Raw genomic sequence first — 12,642 nt, 5'->3', positions numbered from 1 at the left:
TTACATTGGTCAATGCTATTTCCAAGGCCCCAAAGTTCTATTTAACATAGTCAAATTAGTGGCTGGTAGCACTTCCATGTGTTCCACTGCCCAATATAATCTGTGGGTTGTGCCTGAAACTGTGACAGGTGGAGCAAAAATAAATATTGTTTTACATGGTGTCCTGTTCATTTATAATTTCCCCCGTCTTCCTTCAATATTAACTGCGTGGGATTTCTGACCCTCTCCACCTAGTCTGTTTGGACAAACCATAATGGCACTACTGTAATACTACGGTAACTTCTAGTTCCATATAGACAATCTGTGTTTGTCTTCCATAACCAATGATTTATTCCTTTACTCCAAGAAAGTTCTTCAGCATCTCACACTTATGAGGATACATGTGAACTGCATGATGTAGGTATTATGCATACTTGCTGCTTCTGGAAAGGAAATTGAAATCCATACTTTCCCCTGCTACTCATTTCCTCTGCTGTGGCTTGGTTAAAATGAAAAGGTTAGGTGCTACGATGATGCTAAAGGACAAACATTCTCTGGTATAGCTGCTTTTGCACTTGACGTTGCACCTCCAGGCATTGTCTGGTGATCGGAATTCCGCTTCTAGCTGGTTTCTCACTTGTTCCATAGATTCATGTAATTCTCTCTCTCTGTCTCTCTCTCTGTCTCTCTCTCTGTCTCTGTATCTCTCTCTCTCTCTCCGTCTCTGTATCTCTCTCTCTCTCTCCGTCTCTGTATCTCTCTCTCTCTCTCTCTCTCTCTCTCTCTCTCTCTCTCTCTCATTCTCTCTCCCTCCCCATCTCACTCTCTCTCTATCTCCCTCCGTCTCTCTCTCTCCCTCCCCATCTCACTCTCTCTCTCTCTCTCTCTCCCCCTCTGTCTCTCTCCCTCCGTCTCTCTCTCTCTCCCCCTCTGTCTCTCTCTCTCCCTCCCCATCTCTCTCTCTCTCTCTCACACACCCCCCTCTCTCTCTCACCCCCTCTCTCTCTCACACCCCCCTCTCTCTCTCACCCCCCTCTCTCTCACACCCCCTCTATCTCTCTCACCCCCTCTATCTCATCCCCCCTCAGTCCCCCCTCTCTCTCCCCCCTCTCTCCATGCTGTCTTCCAAAGACAGTAGCAACTAAATTATTAGTTCTTTATCCAAATTTCTGCTTCATTTAGCAACATCTCAGTTAAGATTCACCATTTCTTCTGCTGTTTTGTGTAATAAACACTTCCAATTCAGCTGGTGCAGTAAGAGCATATCCTTCTGCAAACACGAGTTTTTGTGCTGTAGCACTCACTTATTGCCTTCCTTATTCTACCCGTTGTTTTATTACTTCTACTATATCATTCACTCTGTCAACCTCATCAGCTGTCCCACTGTTTCCACATGTCATCCTAACACAGTGATCCAACCTCTACTTCTGGTATGTGGTATATTCCCCAAAGCCTAAGTCACCTCATCCCCCAAATCCTCCCATGTTTCCTCCTACACACCCTGGAAACTCCTTCAAACATTCTGTGATCACATACCATCAGTTTAAAATTACCGAGGGCTTCTTCTAACCATGTTACTTCATTCTATGTCTACCATTCATTAAATAACACCTGTATCCCCCATTGATAAGCACATTTGTTGATGTGCTTGGTGAACAGTTCTCACTGTCAACGTGGTCGTTCTGCAATGCTGCCACTGCAATGACAAGCCATAGTCCTCATAAGACTGGGTTTATCTTCTCTCCTGGCATAGCTCATCTGAGGACAGTGCATGTGTCTCTAATGCAAAAATCCACTGCTCCTGCACAGCAGGTAATCTTCCTTGTACCAAACATACAAAGAAAATTCCCTTACATCCTTGGTCTTCCCGTGTAGACCTACTATAGCTGTTTCACTTAAAACTTCTTGTTTGCTACTCATCACTTGTTTCCCACTTTCTTTCTGGCTCAGCCCTCCAATTCTTTGGTTAATCTAAGGACTTGTCACATGTTTCATATTTCCACATGCAGAATTCTCGTAGACAACTGCATTTTGAAAGTCACTGGTGACAGTTTCACAATCTGATATTGGCCATGACACTGCATAAAAAGTAGTGTCTTACTATTTGTAGTATGTGAATTCGATAGATTTCACATTGGCCATTTTTGTCTTGGTGTGATCTTTCCCTGTGAGTCACTGCTCCCTCTTGTTTATACAGTGCCAGTCTATTTGCCTTAACCAACCTTTTCAATTCTTCTCTTGCCACCCTCACAAATGCGTTAACATGCATTCAATTATTGAAATAGGAAAACAAAAAGAGAAAGACAATAGGTTTTGACCATATTCCACCTCATATGGCTAAAATTCTGTAGTTTTTGCTGTTTTGATTTGTACACAGACAAAGATAACTTGAACAGACATCACAATTGGTATGTGTGTGCTATATGGTATTATAGCATGCTCTCTATTGCTTCATGCACGCTTAACATGGTCCTACTAGCCTGACGATGTAGATGACTTGTCCTCAATTTCTTCCCACATTACAGCTTAAATTCCTTCTATAAATCCAAGATACGGATGACCTCCTTGATTTGTTATTTCTGGTACAATTAAGTTCCCTATTGTTAATTACTGCTTGTACCAATGTTGCTGCCTGTTCATTTGGCACTGCGACCATTTAGACAGGTTATGAAAAATGATTCATAATAACAAAACATCAATCCCAAAAAATTCAACCTCCTAAATCGCTCGTCACTTTTCAATGAGTTTGGGCTTGGCTACCATCGGACCTCTGCAATTGTAGCACCTTTGCACTTCCGTGCTGCATGTCTATCCTCCCTTTGGAACATGTCATGGACACGTTTTGTGAATGACGTTGAGGTGCTAGAGCTTAAGCACACAGACTACAGTTACTTCTTTCGTAATCTATCGTTCTCCATTTTGGCGTTTGAGGTTTGGCTTTGTTTCCTCTTCATCCCTGTGCAGTTCTGAAGGCCAGCCCAAGTGTACCATGTGACGGGGTAACACGTAATGACCATCCCCAGGTCTGCAGGTATGGTTTCCACATACATGGTACAGGCCAGGTCCAGGGAGGGGTGGTAGTTTGAGCTGTAACCCTCCCAAATTGCCATTTAGTCCCTCTGTCAGAAGTTTGGGAGGTTTGATCCATCGACTAATTAGTGTGAGATCCCCTCTGAGAAAGGGTCCCACAGCAGGAAGGAACATGCTATGCCTTTGGAGATGATGGCGGTCTTGGGGATTCTGTCACAATGAGCCAATTCCAATCTGTGTCTACTAAACGTAATGGGAATGAGGTGAAACATTCAGACTCTTCCAGCTTTCACATTGGTTCCTCATACCACATACTGGACATTGTCATTTCTTTGCTACAGGTAATCCACATATTATTCAGAAAGGTGTTGACAAAATTGCCGGCCCTGTGAAATCCTGCTCTCATTTATGTAATTGCACTTTGCTTTTGGAGACCAAGTGTGGTCCTCAAGCCCAACAACTGCTTGCAGCTTCACTCCTCCAAAGCTATCATGTTAGTGGTAAGGCCCATCGAATCCTGAATTCATGTGGTGGTATTTACACCAGGCTGCTCAATGGTCAGAATGAAGGACAAATCGAAATATACCTTTCTGATGAGTGTGTCACTGCAGTCTGTTGGTTAATGAAACAGGTTGATGCAACCTTAGTCCGTACATACTCGCAATTTTGGTAGAGTAGTGCCTCTGTCAAACATAGACCAAGTTATGAAGTCATCAAAGTCCAACCACACATTTGAAGCCAGACGAGCTGTTACCACTGCTACTGTAACAACAACACTCCTGTCGCAACACAGCAAAATGTACTTGTGGTAGGGATGCTCATGAGTGATTGCCTGCCTTGTCCTCCCTCCTGCATAAATTTCACTGACGACCATGCAGTCTCATCCTGAGATGAGAAAGTCATGCATCAGATCTGAGTGAAGGCTTGCAAGTTGTTGGCTAGTTGAAAGCCTTGCATTTTACCATCCGGCACTTGCAGTACTGTTCTTGCTACACCTTGCTGCACAAAGGACATATCCAAGCAGACGTGACCTCAAATTCATCACTACAGCTGTAAAATTGCCCAGTGTAACAATAGTGTCACCTTCTCCTCTACCTGTGCAAGCCGCCAAATCTTTGCCTCTGGCAGCGAAATCACGTGCTACATAATACGCAGGATGGAAAGGACAGAGGAAATGCTTCTGTGGAGGCTTCCTACTTCCTTCAAGCTAACAAACTTCTCAGCTTTCATCTACTGAATGCAAAGCTTGCAAGACACCAAAGGCAAACAGTCTTCTTCTTCACTGACTCACTGGTCCTCCTCAGTAGTCTCACTGAATAATACCCTCACCCACCCAACCTCAATTTTGCCAGTGCACGCTGCTAACCATTTGGATACTCCGGAATCTCCACACTGACTCTGATAGAATGCTGACACACACGTAGCAGGACTCTACAGTGACTGTAGCTGCCAAGTGCCATCCTTTGAAGACTCAGTACTACAGGTGACAGAGGTGACGACCTGTCACTTCTTTCCCTCTTCCCATTTCCCCACCGTGACTTCCCTTCAGTGGAACAGTCGCAGCACTAGATCCAACAAGGAGGGATTATGTCTACTCTTGCAATTGCAGTGTCCACTTGTTTTGCCATCACAACTGCTTCAAACCTCTTGGTATTCTTTCCAGTACTCTTTGACCTTTCAACTGGGGATAGCATTCCATCTGAGGAGTCACACTGCTCATCTGCAATGACATTCATTGTTACTCTGTCTCACTGAACACCAGACTGAAGCTGTTGCAGTCATCACTTCATCTTTCCTGTTTCCATGATCCACGTCTCTCCATCATTGTGTGTTACCAGTGCAGACATCCTTCAGCTTATTGGGCAACTTCCTCACTTTTTGCACTTTAATGTGCACCATCCCCTTTTGGGTTCTTCTGAATAAGATATTTGTAAAAATAGCAAAACCATGGTGAAGAGATAATAAACTTTTATTCACACCTTGTATTTGCGACTTTCTGGCTGATTTTTTAACCTCTTTCTCGACCTTCATGTAGAAATGAGCAGTAGTACCTTCGTCAACATGGATGGCTCTGACTGGTGTTGGGTCTCTCTTCTGCTTTGGTACAGACTTTCCAGCATCAGCTGTCAAAACATTGCTCAGTATTTACAGCGGTTTTCTTTGTTGTCTATCAGGCCACATAGCGACACAGGCTTTTCAGTCGTATCATCTGCTCTGCCTACACCCTTCAGAGTCTGTGCTGTATGTTTTCCATCCCTAAGTGAAACAGATCCAAGAAATCTTTCACTTGCTGAACCTTTATGGAGCCACTGTGATGTATTTGTGGGTCCCTGGTCACGGCAACCTGAGAGGAAATGAGGGTGCTGATACTGCTGCTGAGGCAGCTGTCCTCTTACCTTGGCCTGCTAGTTCTTCCATTCCCTCCGATCTTTGTGTTGCTGTCTGTCAGCAAATGGTGTCTCTTTGTGATTAATACAGGTCTTCCCTTCATGCAACAAGCTCCATGGAATTAAACCTCTTAGTGGCTAGGCCAACTTCTTCCTCTTACCTCAAAGAAATGTCTTGGAATGTACTCGCTGAGCTACAGAATTAGTCCTTTGCCAGCCACAAATGACACCATATTACTCCATAAGGAAGTTTAATAATCCCAAGCAATCTTGCCCTCAATTCCAATTGTAAGAAGTCTTGCCATGAAAGTAAGAACATCATTCCCGATAAGCACTGGTATATCAGCAAAATGAAGGCTGTGCCATTCACTCAAAACAAGGAAGCACTGCTCATACACTGCAGACATTGTCCTGCTGAACTGGCCTCCATCACTTGATTCCACACTGCTCTCCTTTGATTCCCATGACGCCAGCAGTACAGCTCAAGTTGGCAATAATTCACAGATGTGCCACTTGTCCTCATAACAGATATTCCATTGGAATACTGCTGCCATCTGCAAACATGGTAAATTTGGTAAATTTGTACTAAACACCATTCACAATAGCTGGCAGATATTTATCAGAAATCAGAGGACAGACACAGGACAGAAGGCCTTTTTCCCCCCAAACCATATCCCATTGCTATTACTAAAAGACTAACTTCATGGCCTGCAGTACCAGTTTCATATTGCTTATCTGACAGTGTCCTGGGTCAACAGAAATATTCCTTTTTAAAATGCAGGTAGTAATTACAAAAATACTGAAAATGGAACTGTTGTCAGAATGTAGTCAGTAAGAAGTATGATCTTGAATCAGCGGTTAAACATAAGAAGAACAGTATTCAGAAATGGCGTGCATGTCTTCAGCCAGTAGAGATAAAGATGTACAAAAAACACACACTATATTAATCCAGTGTTTCTTAATGAGAGCACTTAGCTGCTTCCAACAAAAACATTGATTATAAATTCAAACCTTCTCAAAATTCCTAATAGCAGACATTTAAAACACCATTTGCAAAGTAACAAAAGTTAAAAGAAACTGCAGTGTGTAAAACAACTCCAGATAATTTGAAGCTCAGTTATTAGAAGCAATAATAGCAATTAGAAACCCAATAGCAAACGATTTCCCTTAGTTTTTTTATGGCCTTCCATAACATTTTCAAGGTTTGGCTGAGCTACAATAAATCCAGGTTTATGAAAACTATATTATCAGTGTCAGTTTGCTACACTTCACTTTCCTTTGAATTCTGTCACATGCTTTTGAAATTAAGACTTAAAGCAACATATGTATTACATTCCTGCTTTGTGTCCTTTAGCCTTTTCACTATCCAAGGTTTTTATTGCATACTGTGCGCATTGAGAACATAGAAATAACTGTAATCCGATATGACTCTCGTTCCTGTCATGCTATTAAATAGGTTATATTAAGTACATGAAGATCAGAACATATTTTTCTACTACGTATGTATGTCTACAAACTACTATTCCATGTGCAGCTACACAAGAATGTATTGTTACTCCTGTGCTTTTTAATCTCTCTCTAGGAGAGCTTACATCACAAAGTTATAGGCTTTTTATGATACATTTTCCTGAAAATATATATTTGTGCACACTACTGCCATTCAGTTGTAAATTGTTTTCTTTGAAGCGAACAACTGTGCATATAGAAATATTACACGCTTGTAATATGATCTGAAATGCTGAGTGCCTGTTACTGTTGACATCCCACCTCTTGTCCTAAGCAGACTAATAAAAAGGTTGATGTATTGTTACATTACAAAGCAGTTAATTGTATGTGTTGTCTGGCAGTTTATTGTGATCGTGTATAAGCTTAGGGGTGGCCACTTGTTTAAGATTGATCGACCCACAGATTGCCACCTCTTCATAATATTAGACTTCATAAATAAGACATAGTAATACATTTATGTTCCTTGACATGATGTAATTATAATGGAATTAGCTATAGTGAGTGAGCTGCTTATGACATTGCAGTTTTGTGTGTTTACACAAGTTAGGGTTGGTACACTGCGTTTCTCGTTATGGCATATATATACGTCAAGAATATGTGCACCCTTCTTATTCAGTTTTCTTCAGTCTTTTTTTTTTACACAATACTGGTACTGTGAGGATGGGAAATGACTGAAAACAGTTGTAATAAAATAACCTCTCACTACTGTCACCTGTCTGAGGAAAGAATTATTAGCTCAAGAAGCCATAGTTTCCTCATTTAAACATTTCTATTGACATTTTCACTGTTTTGATATGACTTGTTCACACTCGATTACAGTTGTATGATATTTATTCAAAAGTTTGCGTAAAATACAATAGATTTCATGTAAGTTTACATTCTGATAACTAGAATTAGTAGTATAAATTTGCATTTGTCAAAGTAGTTACTGAAATCAGAATTTCTGTGCTTGGAGTCTCTTATCCAGAAGCACTCTTCAAAATATTTTGTGTTCCAAAAATGTATCATTATTCACATTTGTAACTGTTAGTTGTTTAAATTTGGTCCCTTTGAAAGGAAGCATAAGTATTTCATATTGCAATTACTGAAGCTTCTACATTACTGTCGTTTCTTGCAATCATTGTAAAATGTCTGTGTCATTTAATTGAACTTCATGAAGCTCCCATTATTGCTAATATTTGCACCAATGTCATATTTTGTACTTCCAACATAGACATTACAGTATTTGGAGATTTACGAACTACAGGAAATAGTAAAGCACTGATGTAGAAACTGTATTCTATCCCTAATGTAACATCCAGTATTTAGGTTGCATGTTCCATAATATGAAAATTATTAAAATGATATTCCTCAGTTACTAGAAACTCTTACCCAGCTAGATGACATTCTTTGTTTGCATTTAGGATGTATATTATACCGTCAGCCACAGGGTCATATATTATAGATAGTCTTGTATGTTGTCTTTGTATCTTTGGCAGAAGTTAAAACAGCTAACTGGAACTTGACAAAATAATCTACTAGTAACATCAACATACAGAGTCATTTGTTGTTCGTCTGTCTGTCCGTTCTCAAGAATGGCTACACTATGGTAAACGATCCCTTTGCGATGTAAATAATTTAAGGTTCTAAGTCAATGTAGTCAAAAGATACGGCCACATATGTCACATATTTCGTTACTTGCAAACTCACTCGTCAAATCCTATTGATGAAATCAGAGCTCGACCCTGGGGCCTGGCGCTGTGCACGTGTAGCGCAGAAACCGAGAGGTCGTTATCGTTTCTCGATCGGACCACCAATTTCTCATTCATCGTTTTAACCTAGTCTTCACATCTCAACGATGTGAGGAATCGTGAGGAACAACACGTGGTTCAGATTCCGCGTAAAAATATAGGTTGCCTTTACCCGGTTCGATAACGTAAGCAGGTTAGGGACACGGTAGTCGCTCTGGTGGCGTTAATACGAAGACTTGTTTCACGCCTCTGAGCCACACTAAATTATTATTATTATTATTATCTATAAAAATAAGTAATTTGTACAGAAACCTCAGAGAGCCGTCATCCTCCCAGTTGTACTGTCGTTTTTGGCAAATTTTGCCCAGGTGGATTACATAGGTCAGTCCTCCTCAAATAATGTGCTGCATTACAAAAGGTCACAACGCCCTTACCTACTCAGTTATATGACACGAAATTTGGTTTAAAAACATAGGGTGAGAGTGTACTTGAGATCTGGTTTTTGCGTTTACACTCTGTCATTTTTGAATAGACCATGAACACATACATCAACACAGAATCACAGACGGAAAGTAACACTTCCAGCAAAAATTTCCGCATACTACCGTGTTGACAGTATGCGCAACTGATTGTTATGTGATTTCATTTCAAAGATTATAGAATCAAGTCAAATGCAAGTTTTGGTTGTCAATGCAAATAAAATGGGCTCTAAGCACTATGGGAGTTAACATCTGAGGTCATCAGTCCCCTAGAACTTAGAACTACTTAAACCTAACTAACGTAAAGACATGACACACCTCCATGCCCGAGACAGGATTCGAACCTGCGACCGTAGCAGCAGCGCGGTTCCGGACTGAAGCGCCTAGAACCGCTCGGCCACAGTGCCGGTGGTTGTCAATGCAGATAATGAATATCGATGTGGACGAACAAGGTAATGAATGTGTCGAACAAGTAGCAATAAACCTACAGGGAATCAGAATTCTCTTTCAACGTGGAGCACCCTTACTTACGACGCAAACTGGAACAAATGCTTGGTGTTTTGTATGAACATTCTCTGTGTGCTTAAGGTCTGGGTGGGATTCACACATCAGGCAACCATTTTTAACAAGTAAAAGACCCACTTCACCTGTGGTAAGGCCGGCTGAGCTGTGCCGTGTTGCACCGTGTTTCCATATCCACGTTAAACGCGACGACCGGTCGCTACATACTGGTGGAGTTGGATTGGGTTGTTTCGGGGAGAAGACCAGACAGCAAGGTCACCGATCTCATCGGATTAGGGAAGGATGGGGAAGGAAGTCGGCCGTGTCTTTTGACAGGAACCGTCCCAGCATTTGCCTGGAGCGATTTTGGAAAATCAAGAAAAATTAAATCAGGGTGGTCGGACGCAGGACTGACCCGTCGACCTCCCGAAAGCGAGTCCACTTTGCTGACCACTGCGCCATCTCGCTCCGTCTACTGGTGGAGAGTCGCTAATTGTTGGAGACGTAATAGAGGCTGATGTCACGCTACACAGCGATTCTGTTATCAGTAAGTTTCCTTATACGAGAGTTATTATAATTAATGAACGAATCGTCATGTAAGGTCGCAGGACGCTTATTTCTTACGGTGTTTGAACCCGAGATGTTGAAAATATTTGTCTGGGACTGAGATTCGAACTCTCATCCTTCCCTTCGCCAGGCTTCACCCCTTTCAGATGATTTAGTTCCAACGATTCAATGTTTCCCCTGGATTTCTGAATTCTCAAAGTCTCTCCGAAAGGCGCATATCTGGGTTCGACAACTGGTCTGGCAAAAAGTTTCCATCACGAATTTCAAGCTGCAGTACGCGCACACCAGCCTGCAGGTGACAATTATAGCTTTCAACGTCTCTCCGTGCCTTTCAACATTATTGATTGGTGCCGGTTTCGACTCGCAATCAGAACGATTCGTCATATTAATTTCATATACAATTATCGTCGCTTAGTTTGGTGAAAAAGTATTTCATAGTCAATGCCTCTTCGTGCGTAGTCGAAACGAAGACATTTGCAGGGCTCGACTTCCAATCAGCACACAGCTTTACGTCATGTTATTTCCAGTTCAAATACCTGTACATCTCACAACTGGTGAAATAAAATGTTTTTTAACATGTGTTCATGACTGTATAACACTAAAAGGTGTACTGGTTTCGAATCCCGGTAAATCAAAAGTTTTTCACCTCGGTATTTCAGTTTCAGTCGTCTTGCTAGTGTTGAAAAGATTTCAGATCTAATATTTGATTGTGCTCGATTAACAATTCAGTATCAACTGGGTTCGAATCCCAATCCCCCACAAACTTTATGCCATGTCATTTCAAATTCAATCCTGCACACACTTGTTACTTTTGACCTGAACCATGTTTAAAATTTTTCGTTGTTACTTAACATGAAGAAGAATTGCTGGATTGGAGACTTCAGTCCCATTCCAGTACAAAAATGTCCGTAATATAATTTCAAGTTGAATTTTGCTTTTTGAAATGTTATTTACTGTAATAAATTTGAGTTTGCAAGCGTAATGGCCGTGTCATGTCTAATAACGTGTTTTCTGTATTAATTTGTATGTGGATTGATACCCATTAAGGGCAGTTATTTTTTGAGGCCTCTTGTAATAACCATTTTAGTTAGTCAAACAACTGTATCCAGAAGACCGCAGAGGGTATGCAAGACAGTTGCGTTATGGGCATTGCATATAAATCAGGCGAAACGCGATTCATGTCGTTCGGGTACTTTTGAGCATGACAGTACCACAATCCTTAATAAAGCACTTGTGTTTAAAAAGGTATATAATGTTTCTGATATTTATGTCTTGATATAGTCAGATATTAAGCTCTTTAAACTATTTTGGACTTCTTCTGGCATAATGTCTACTGCGTTTCATACGTGGCATGTCTAATTTTCGTGCATGCACATTCGCAGAGTCGCTCCGCGTTAGAATAACTTACTATACAAACTGATTGTTTAGGTCACGATATTTATTTCGCCGTTAATCTGAAAATTCTGTTGTGATTATTTCCCTCGCAGAAAAATGTAGCACGTTCTTTTACGAACAAAGTTCACCTACACGGTTTCCCATCGTTAGCGAACTATGAAATAGTTCAAGGTAGAGTTACTTGTTACATGGCACAAATCTGAAATACGTATGTTGCTAAATCTTGCAGTGAGAAAAATATGGGAATGTAGAGCATCAATTTCTCAGTTCAGATAAGTTTTGACTTCCAATTCTCTTACTGAGTTTCTACTGCACAAAGGGAAAATCTAATCTCATTACATAATTACTTGTTTACTATATATAGATCCCCCATTGGGATATTTCGAATCGATTATGAGGAATTTCGAATCCTTATTATGCTGTCTGCCAGACAGCAGAAAGCCGTTAACGGTCTGCGGTGACTTCAACATGGACTTACTAAAGGGTTCTGATAAAACATACACTCCTGGAAATTGAAATAAGAACACCGTGAATTCATTGTCCCAGGAAGGGGAAACTTTATTGACACATTCCTGGGGTCAGATACATCACATGATCACACTGACAGAACCACAGGCACATAGACACAAGCAACAGAGCATGCACAATGTCGGCACTAGTACAGTGTATATCCACCTTTCGCAGCAATGCAGGCTGCTATTCTCCCATGGAGACGATCGTAGAGATGCCGGATGTAGTCATGTGGAACGGCTTGCCATGCCATTTCCACCTGGCGCCTCAGTTGGACCAGCGTTCGTGCTGGACGTGCAGACCGCGTGAGACGACGCTTCATCCAGTCCCAAACATGCTCAATGGGGGACAGATCCGGAGATCTTGCTGGCCAGGATAGTTGACTTACACCTTCTAGAGCACGTTGGGTGGCACGGGATACATGCGGACGTACATTGTCCTGTTGGAACAGCAAGTTCCCTTGCCGGTCTAGGAATGGTAGAACGATGGGTTCGATGATGGTTTGGATGTACCGTCTACTATTCAGTGTCCCCTCGACGATCACCAGAGGTGTACGGC

The sequence above is a fragment of the Schistocerca gregaria genome, unplaced genomic scaffold, assembly GCF_023897955.1.
Source record: "Schistocerca gregaria isolate iqSchGreg1 unplaced genomic scaffold, iqSchGreg1.2 ptg000544l, whole genome shotgun sequence".
Lineage (NCBI taxonomy): Eukaryota > Metazoa > Arthropoda > Insecta > Orthoptera > Acrididae > Schistocerca > Schistocerca gregaria.
The sequence above is the reverse complement of the archived record's forward strand: the minus strand, read 5'-3'. Positions refer to the sequence as shown.